Source organism: Serinus canaria, chromosome 3 (assembly GCF_022539315.1).
Source record: "Serinus canaria isolate serCan28SL12 chromosome 3, serCan2020, whole genome shotgun sequence".
Taxonomy (NCBI): domain Eukaryota; kingdom Metazoa; phylum Chordata; class Aves; order Passeriformes; family Fringillidae; genus Serinus; species Serinus canaria.
This window is the reverse complement of record NC_066316.1, coordinates 27,831,543-27,841,571: the sequence shown is the minus strand read 5'-3', so window position 1 is coordinate 27,841,571 and position 10,029 is coordinate 27,831,543.

Genomic DNA, 10,029 nt, shown 5'->3' with positions numbered 1-10,029 from the left:
TCCAGTGGAGTATCAAAGTGACAGACATTTCTTTCCCTTTGGGATCTCAGATATGCTTAGAGTTCATGGTATCAAGAAAATGGCAAATGAATATGAAAGCCTAAAAGGAAGAATGGTTAACACACTTGATTGAGATGGCAATCAAAGTAACAGACGTCAGAATAAATATAATGCCAGTGAAAAATAAACTGAAATAAAGCAGATTTCATTCTGGCCCTATAAAATTTGATATAGTTTGAGGCAAGTTGAACAGTCCCTGTCCAACCACAGCTATGAAAAAGTCAAATTAGATTATACCACTCTGGATATAGGGTTAGCTCATATAGTGATGAATGGGATTTAACTTCATCTCTGATGACTGTTCAGTTGTGGTCAGCACATTCCAAAAAATTTATCTTGATTTTCCACAACTGTATTTAAAGCATGGTAACATCTGGCTGGGTAGACAAGGTTTTAGTTTGTACTTGAAAGCTTTGTGTTTTTTAGCGTGATTTTTATGACATAACTAAAAGCTCTTGCATAGACACAATAACACAAGAAAAAAAAAAGGCAAAAAGAAGTGGTGGTTTTGATGTTATGGCTTATGTTGCTTGCCAGACTGGAATGCATCTTATAGGCAAAAAGCCTCTAATTATGTGGGAGGAGTTTACTGGCAGAACTCTACCAGCACGACAAAACTTTCAAGTGTAAATGGGAGCTAAGTGCTTATTTAAGTCAGCATGTCTCCTAACCACTTAACAAAGCATAATTTGTTTTCCAAAACCTCCCCTTCTCCAGCCTCACAGTGGGTCTGACTCTTACCCCATTCAGAAGTTAACAGCAGGACACCAGCCCACCTGACAGGGAGGATCAGGCCTGATCCTCTGGAGAAAGGCTGCATTAATGGGATTCTCCCACTAGCAGAGAGTGGTGTAATGAGAAATGCAACACCCTGAGAAGTACAAAAACATGCAAAAACTTAGTCCTGCTTGTCTTACTCCTACTTACTGACACATTGATGTGACTTTTCACCCTCCTGTGTAACTCATGCCAGCTCTAATTTCCTTACTGATCGATGCACAGGTGCAGCTGGGACAAAAGGGATTTGAGAGATGTTATGGGACACCAGGCAGGCTGAGCCTGCATGGAACAGGTTCTCCCTCACCCCATCCAGCTGCTGGCTCTGGCTGTCATAACCAGCTGCAGGAGACTCTTTTCTTGTCTGTGGTGTGGCCAAACTGCATCTGTGTGATGCTGTGTGAGGAAGCCTTGCCAGCTCAGGTTGTCAATAGCTTGGCTCATTCTTCCAATTCACAGAGCAGATGTACCCAGGAAGGCTGGGCAGGAGGTCACATTTACAGGATTACAGCAATTGGGCAGTGCTGTACCTGCCCGTTGTATTTCTGACTGTTGCAAGTTCTGCCTGTACCCTTTCCACTCTTCCCCCATCCAAAAAACCCCCAACATCTAAGTCAGGCATGGAAACACCTATTTTTTACTTTTTCTTGCATTTGGGTTGAAAAGGGCAAAGGAAAAAAATAAGAGAGAGAGAGAAAACTGTAAGATTGCATTCCAGAAATATTTTGAAAATCCACAGGCTTAATGAGAGAAAAGAACTAAATGCATGAATGTTGTCACTGGCAAGCCATCTGGAGCATGCAAGAGGAAACTGCTTTCAAAATCTTAAAAGTAAATGATCATGCAAAAGCACGAATCTTCTGCACTTGAGGCAAAAGGTGTTTAATAAGAATGGGAAAAGTCTTTGTTCTAAGTAATTAAAGGTAAAATTCCAGAGTAGACGAGAGAAATCCAAACTCCTTAAACATTTGACAGTTTTAAAGAGAAATCTGCAAGGGTTCAGGCATAAACCCACACAAGGAGAGGCAGATGAGGAGGCCAGACTGCTTAGGCAGCCCTACTGAGACATGGCAAGGGCTGAGAAGTCAGTCTCTGTCCATGTAGGGTGATTCAAAGCACTCAAGTCAGGCATACAGGCATTCCCAGCAACCACAGAGTAGAATCAGCAGCCTCCAAAGGGTGATGAAAAATCCCATGTGCTGATCAGAGAGCTGACTTGAATTAGTCAGGCACCTCAGCTTTGGTCCTTCCTCTCAGAGCTGTTATGGGATTTTATACTAGATGGCATCTACTTTACATGGGACACAAATAATGCTGGCATCAGGGACAAGCAGTAGAGCCAAAGGAATGAAAGGAGCCTCATGAAACAGAGGTGCTGGAGTACCAGTACTGGCTGTGCTTGGAGCACACCTGGTTGCTCAGAAACAGGACTGCAAGTGCATGGAGGATGTCACAAATCTGAGATTCATCAACCAAAGGCCTCATTTGGAGGCTGGTAGGACAACTATGGGCATTATAGTTTTGGAATTTGGCATGGCCAGAAGGAACTGTCTCAGAAGTGAGGCACCCCTGTAGTTGTGCAGGTCTAACTAAAAAGATGCACATACTACAGTGACTGCTTAGCATGACAAAAGGTTTTATATGACACAGTCCAATTTCCTAAGTGAAAAAAAAAAAAACCCTGAGGAAAAATCCTCAGTGTGCTGTGAGCTAAAATGTTCTTTTTTCTTTTTCATTTGTTCTGGATACACCATAGTTAGGTATTAGTAGTGTCATCTTTTGATTCCAATTGTTTCGAATAAAATCCACATTTTGCAACAAGTTTTGCTGAATGAATGTCATGACTAATCTTTGAATAATTTGGGTCCTATTACATTTTTAATAGCATTTTCCAGTTTGATGCTTTCTCCTTTCTCTGTAATGGTTGCCATTATAAGTTTATAAGCAAATTTCCCAGCAAGAGGATTTGTTATCACCCAGAGCTTTCCTATGGAGACACTCATCAATATTAGCAACCATTTTTTGAATTATGCTGATGACACAATTATACAGCTACCAAGTGCACTGCATTTCTCCTCATTAACAAAATCACTCGTGTTTACTGAAATTTATTTTATTGAATTTATGGATAGAAGAGATGACACTATGAAAAGCTGTATTTTTTCTCAGTGTTGGCCAAGAAAAAAGCTTTAAAATTCCACTCCCACTTCTGACCAGCACATGTGAACAGATTCATCATCTGCTTTGAAGCCTAAACCATTTTCTGGACACATATTTTAAAAGGGCTTTCCAGAAGTGGAAGTGTGATTACCTAGGACTATGTACTGCAAGTAAATCATCTCAAGCAGGTATCAAATGGTAGGAAAAACACACAGATGGTTACCAGGAATCTTTCCTTCCTGGTGGAACAGAAGAGTTAATTTATACACTAGCAAACAGAAAGTCATCTCATTGCTCCCAGAAGAAAAAGGACAAATGTTGAGTGTTCTCAAAGATACTGCAGCTGAGTTTCTTACCCTTAAGAAGGAGTTAAACCTACCCAGTGGTAGCTGAAATCCTGTTATTAAGACCCCTAACCAAACAATTACAGTTTACTCTGGTCAAAATCACCCTTATTTTAATGGGTGAGTAGATGAGCTTTTAACTCCATCACACTAACTTTTCTGCTCATTTAATTGGAAAGAAGATGCTGAAGATTCCTGGGGACAATCCCAAAAAAGGAGCTCAGCTTTGAATGAAGGATTTACACTGCCTTAACTATGACACTCAGTTTGTGCAGAGTTTTGTTTTTAGAGCACCAAACTCTGTGAGAACCACACATTGCACAGGTGCCACAACTGCCTGCACTGTAGTACATACCTACCATGTCCAGTGCACAGACAGAAGTGTCCTGCCCAGCCCTGCTGTGTTAAACACAGTCAAGGCTCTTGGGGAAAAGTAACAACTTCTTGCTGGTTTGTTGTTCACTGTGTTGGTTTGGTTTGGGGTTTTTTTTTTGCTAGCAATGTCAGTGCTCTCCCTTTTTTTTCTGTCTCTCAATGCTTTCTTGTTGCTTCAGACTAAGTGTTTTGGTTTCTGAAGGTCCTCATTGAATGACCCAACTGCCTGTGTCCCAGGTACAAACATTTTGGGGATCCCTACAGGAGCAGAGAACTGCAGTGCTTATCACACTTTTGGCTTTAGATCTAACACAAAATGCAGCTTTGTCCTTTTTCCTTTTACCCCTGTGAAAGTCACGGAAGTGTTTGTAAGAAAATGTTTTCCACTTGTGATAGAGACTTAGTAGATCAGCTGAAAATGCCTGGATGTTCTAAACTTATAAGCATCATCCCACCAGAGATGTGTTCTTGAATGTTAAATTTAGGATAATTGGAGGCATATCCTTTAATTTAGCAAGCTGAGGTTACTAATACAGATCAAGAGCTAAAAATTACCAGTGGAGCTGATGTATGCTAAATGCCTAAGTGATATCTTAACCTATAATTATACAAGTTCTGTTAATAGTGAATAATTCAAATCTTCAGGGATTTCAATAGTCTAATGGGCTGTAGTTATTTCCAATTTACATTATGGTTGCTAGGTTTCATTAAAATGAGCAAAAGGCTGCATAGTGTAGCAGTAGAAAATTGGTGTTTGAAGTTATCACCCAGAAATCAAAACATGAAATTTAAATTAGAAGGTGTCCAAGCAACACAATGACACCAAAGCCTAGCACTGATAATGAGAGTAGGAAGACAGGGAGTTTGCAGGGATTATTAAAGGAAGACAGCACTACTAGCAACACGCTCTGTAACAGTGATACCTTAAATTCCACACTAGGGCATGTAAGGAGTTCAAAACATATTACAAACCTCCATTAAGCCTTGCTATGTTCTTCTGAATTATTTAAATTTTGTTATCTGTGATTTGCAGGCGGCAGGCTGAGGCATGATAAGGCACAAGGCTTATCTGGAGCCATGGGATGACTCAGGAGGATGTGAGAGCCGCAGCTGGGGGCTGTAGCCTCCCTGCTAGCCTGCTGAAGGTACAGCCACCCCACTGCTCTGGGGGCTGCTCAGCCAGCCCCCTCCTCCACCAGCCACTTCCAGTTTCAGCCTCATTCCACAGAGTTCAGTTCTCAGCTGGGCTGAGACACGTGTCTTTGGGAGGTTGCTGTACACCAGAGCACTCAGAGCAACATGGGTTAAAGCTCCTGCTTTCCAGAGAGCCAGGGAGTTGTTATTCATCTGGATCGCTGCAGACACCTGACTTGCAGTGCAGTCCCAGAAACACATCAGCACAGTGGCAAGGATGGCAAATCACAGTGGGAAGGGAGAGCAGGAGCTTGGAATGATCACCTCCAGCCAGAGCTGGCACCAGGGAAAGCGCAGCGTGGCCCGCCATGGCCACGTGTGTTTCTGAGGACCTGGGATACACTTTTGGGAGAGCATGTGTACAATCCCAAACCCAAATGACAGCTATGGCCTCCTCTCAAGCCCACCCAGGTTTGAGAGTAAGGCCAGGTTTTGCTGACTCAAGGCTTAAACCTGTCAGTGTGACTCATTGCTGTGGTCTCACCCACCTCCTGCTCTTCTGAGCAGTACTGCATGCGAGTGAACTATTTTTTTGGAACAACAGGGTTAAATTAGATTACTTAACAGGTAATAAAAATGCCACGTAATTTAATAGGAATAAGAAGTGTTTGTTACAATTTGGTAGAAGTCAAGCTGTCTGACACATTTTGATATGTAAATTTGACTTTAAATTTCTTTGTAAGTTCTTCTGGAGCGTACTTTAAATATAGAGTGTCTCTGCTTCTTATGAGCAGATTAACAACTAAAATAAGTGTTCTTTTCTACCTAAAGATTAGCTATTTCCTTAATGTTTAGTTAGTTAGTTGTTCATGCTGCTTTTTCAAAATTCAGGCTCAAATTCCCCATTTGTATATAATTTCAGTTTATGAACCTACATTTAAATATCTGCATTTCTCTAAAGAGACAGAAGTACAGAGGGGTTTTGTTTGGTCTTCTTTTAAAATTTAAACACTTTGAAGCTCTGCAGCTTCTACGTTAGTGAATAAGCCGTGGGATAAAGAGTTATAATTAAATAGTTATTTCTCTATAAAATAGGTCTTTCCAACAGCTTCTTTTTATTTTATTCTGAATCAAAGTAACCTCTTACATCTCAGCCTGAAATAGACATATCCATTTTGCAACATATTGCTAAATTTCTCTAATTTACATAAGAAGCAACAGCAAAACTCCACGTACATTATGTTAGCTAAATTATTATTATTATTATGTAATTACATAATGGAGAAATAGCAAATTCAAACTCTTAAAATGCTGATCACAAAGTATATTAAATTATAGCATTGCCTCAACTGCAGGGCAGGTGTGCTCAGTGGCACACCCTCCATCATGCAGACGATGGGATAAACTGGAGCACAACACAGCTCTTCTCCAGGAGACTGAAGGAGATATTGTAGGCCTTTGCTGTGTCCTGAACCAGGACTAGAACATCTCTAGGGCTCATTGCTGCAGGTCTAAGGAGAAGCAATACCTAGTGATTCACTGTAAATACATATTTCACTAAGTCATGAATTAATGTGCTTTTGTGGGAAGGTTCCCCCTGAAACTGCAGACAGAAAGAAATCCTTCCCAAGCCTGCTTGTGCATGCAGCTGACAACAGAGAGTCAGCAGGGGCAGATTTGGCTCAGGAGCATGTGGTGCATCCACCAGTGACTGTGATGCCCAAAGCCCCCCCGCAGCCTTGCCCTGCAAGCTCTAAGTATTCTTGAGCAAAGCACTTCAGCCTCCCAGCAGTCCAACAGAACAGTGAGAACCTAGAACAATCACGTACTTTAATAAGTCACTGGCTGGAAAACACTCTCAGATTGACAGATGCCTTGTTACTACAGAGTCATGTTAAGCAATAACAACACAAATCAATGAAAATCATCAAATAATTAAGAACTTTCAGTCACTTAACACCCACTGTGACCGCCATTAGCAAGAGGTTTGAGGGCTGTTCATAAATCTCTTTAGCATATTATAAATTCCCCATAGAGCACTCAGATGCCCCAGCTATGGTGATTTATGCTGCAAACACTGCAATCGTGTCCCTGTGCTATTAACTGTAATGGTTTCACATTTAAAAATTGTGTCCTGGGAATATGGCTGAGGACACAGCACACTGAAGAGGCATTCGTGAGAAGAGACATAGAGCATGCAGGAGACCAGACCATGACTCACCACATAACCTGGAGGAACTTATTTACCTTCTCATTTTAAGTGTAACCCTCAGTGTAAGAAATGTGTGTCTAAATTTAATCACTTCATGGACTGTTATGTTGTCTGATTGATGATATTTAGAGAGCACTTGGAGATCCCTGGATAAAGGTTGGGTTTTTAGACAATCTGTTATTTCTGCCTTCAGAGCTTGTGTCAGGTCCCAGAGTTTAAAGGAGCTCTTTTCCACTTTCTGCATGCACTGGCTGCTAGTGTCAAATGCCATCATATTCACAGGGCATAAGCCATCTGATTTTGCTGAAACTAAATATCCCCATGTTTACTAAGGAAAATAAATGCAGACACTTTCAGTTCTTGCAGCTGTTCCTTCCTGGAAAACAGTAGGAGATTTTTTTTCTCTCCAAAGCAGAGGAATAGTAAGCTTGATTGACATCCTACAAACTGCAGATCTTGCAGGCCCAAATTATTTTCCTTGTTTTGCTTCAGAAGTCCTTCCCCCTTCCTCACTTGGGGAGTAACGCCTCAGCAAGTGCTGTGTATTTCTCATGATTTGTGGGCAGTAGGACAGGCTGCCAGGGGAACTGAGATTGTATCACATGCTAAAAAACATAATTTAAAGAAAATAAAACCAAACAATGCTTCTCACACTTTAAAACAGTTCTCACACAGACAGATGATGTAACCTGTGATACATAACCCTGGTTATGCTTCACCTTGTCCCTATTTTGCATGCATCTCTCAGGAGGCTCTCTCCTGCCTTCCAGACTCTCTAACCCACTTGGGAGTTGACAGGATAGGGCAGGGGGAGCTGCTCTTTTTTAAAAAATAAGATTTTCAATATAGGTCTTACTTACTATATCTATTATTTTTTTTTTTTTTACTGTTTCAGCATTGGTTTTTGACATAAACAATCTGTTTCCTGGGAACATCTAGACCTGCCCTGTCCTGCCTTTTAAATATGCATAAAAGGCAATGATGGCATAACCACATTCACAGGAATCAAGGGTCAGTATTAATCTACAAAACAATCTTGGTCTTCAAAAAATACTATTGCCTTGAGGAGTATAGCATTGGTGTCTCAATCAAAGATCTGATGCTATGTTTCCAACAAAAACTACATCAAAAGAGCCAGAACAGCACTGACACTGAATGATTGGGGCATTCATTGGACACAGACCCAGACTGGAGTGCCTGGGCCAGTGGGTGTTTCATTCTTTAAACAAAGTGTTGCAGTTCCAAGCAGGGATATCAAGAGAACCACTATGGATGCAGGAGTTCAGAGGAGACTTTTCCACATCCCTGCTATGTGCCTCCAAATGCAAACTGCTGGCTAGTTTGTGACTCTCCACCTTGATTTGTGAGGAAGGTTGAGAAAATCTTGGTTTTAACTCAGTGTAGAAGAATAATTATTTTATTTTTACATCTTAAAAGGTTATAACCAAACCCAACTATTTACCCAGTTTTAGTGCAAATACTGAGAAACAGAAAAGGGTCACAAATTACTACAGACTGGGATTTGTTGGCTTTTCTTCTTCTATCTCTTAATCTAAGCTTTTTGGACAAAACAGGGATAACTTATCTGCAGATTTTGTTTAATTTGAGATTACCTTAATACAGTTTCTTAAAATTTCTGACTAAAGAGATAGGCTCTTTAAATATTTTTGTAAACAAACTCTCCTAAGGAAATACACTGTCAATCAGATCCCTAAGTTCTGCTTCAAGTAAGACACTGGAAAAGGGCACTGAGGAGGCAGCAGTGGTTTAGTTATTGCCACTCAGAGATGATATACTCCTAATTACACACTGGAAAACTAACCACATGGCTCCTACTGGCCTCTCCCTCCCATCCACATCAGAGCTGCAGTCAGCCCTGAGTTACAGTGTGCCAGGGTGATAAAGTACATGAGAAATGAGCTATAGTGATGGGATAATGCTGTAAAATACTGCCATGTACTGTCCACCAGGTACCTGATGACAGATCAAGGAGGGAGACGGTTCTTGAAAGTTACAACGCCACAGTAAATAACATAAAAGTGTATGTAGGGCACTAACTTTAATGTGCAGTGAGTAGCAGAAGCTCTGTCTGAACCAACCCAAGGTCACCAGGAAAGAGCAGGTAACAGCAGAGATGCTGAGTCAGTGCTCTGTAGCTGGGGAAGCAACTCTCAAATTCCCAGCAACAGCAGCCTCAGTGAGAACTCGTGTCTGCACAGTCACAGTTGAGGGAATGACATTTACTAACACACAGTTGTTTTGCCAATTTCTTAGGAAATTTCTGTCTTTTAGATCTGGCAAACCGAGCAGAAGAGCAGTGCAAATTAAAGGACACCTTGAGACAGCATGTGGATAAGGAAAGCAGACATATGAGATATTTAGGGTAAATGGCACTGAGACCAAGTAGAGGAAAATTAGAAGCAAAGCCATCTTGGGGGACATGAGAGGAATTTCAAAATAACTGAAAGACTGTTTAGAAAGGTGAGCATTGGTAATGAGATTTTGACAAGGCATCAGTCCAGATCCCCCTTGTACTTGAATCACTAGTTAGCTGTCTTTGGCCTGTGTGTGTGCATGGTATAACGCCAAAAATTACTGAACATCTACCCTTGATCACAGAAAATGCTTTCATTGACTATTGCTTTCTGTATTGCAGAAGACAATGAGCCCCATTCTCTGATCTTTTAATTCTGTTTACTGCACTTGGATTATGTCAGTGGGACATGCTAAGTTTTAACCCACACATTTGGGTCCCTGCTCAAGCTACAAAGAAAGGGGGGGTGCAAACTTGACGGGTTATGCAGCACAGTGAGGGGACCTTCCACCCAACTGAGAGCCCAGGCACAGCTGGGCATGAGCTGTCACCCAGCCATGCTCCCAATAAAACAAGACACTGGCACAGAATCTACAAGGAAAGAAACAAGATATGTTTTGCAGCTTGTTCTTTTTCATAGCATCTCTGCTTAT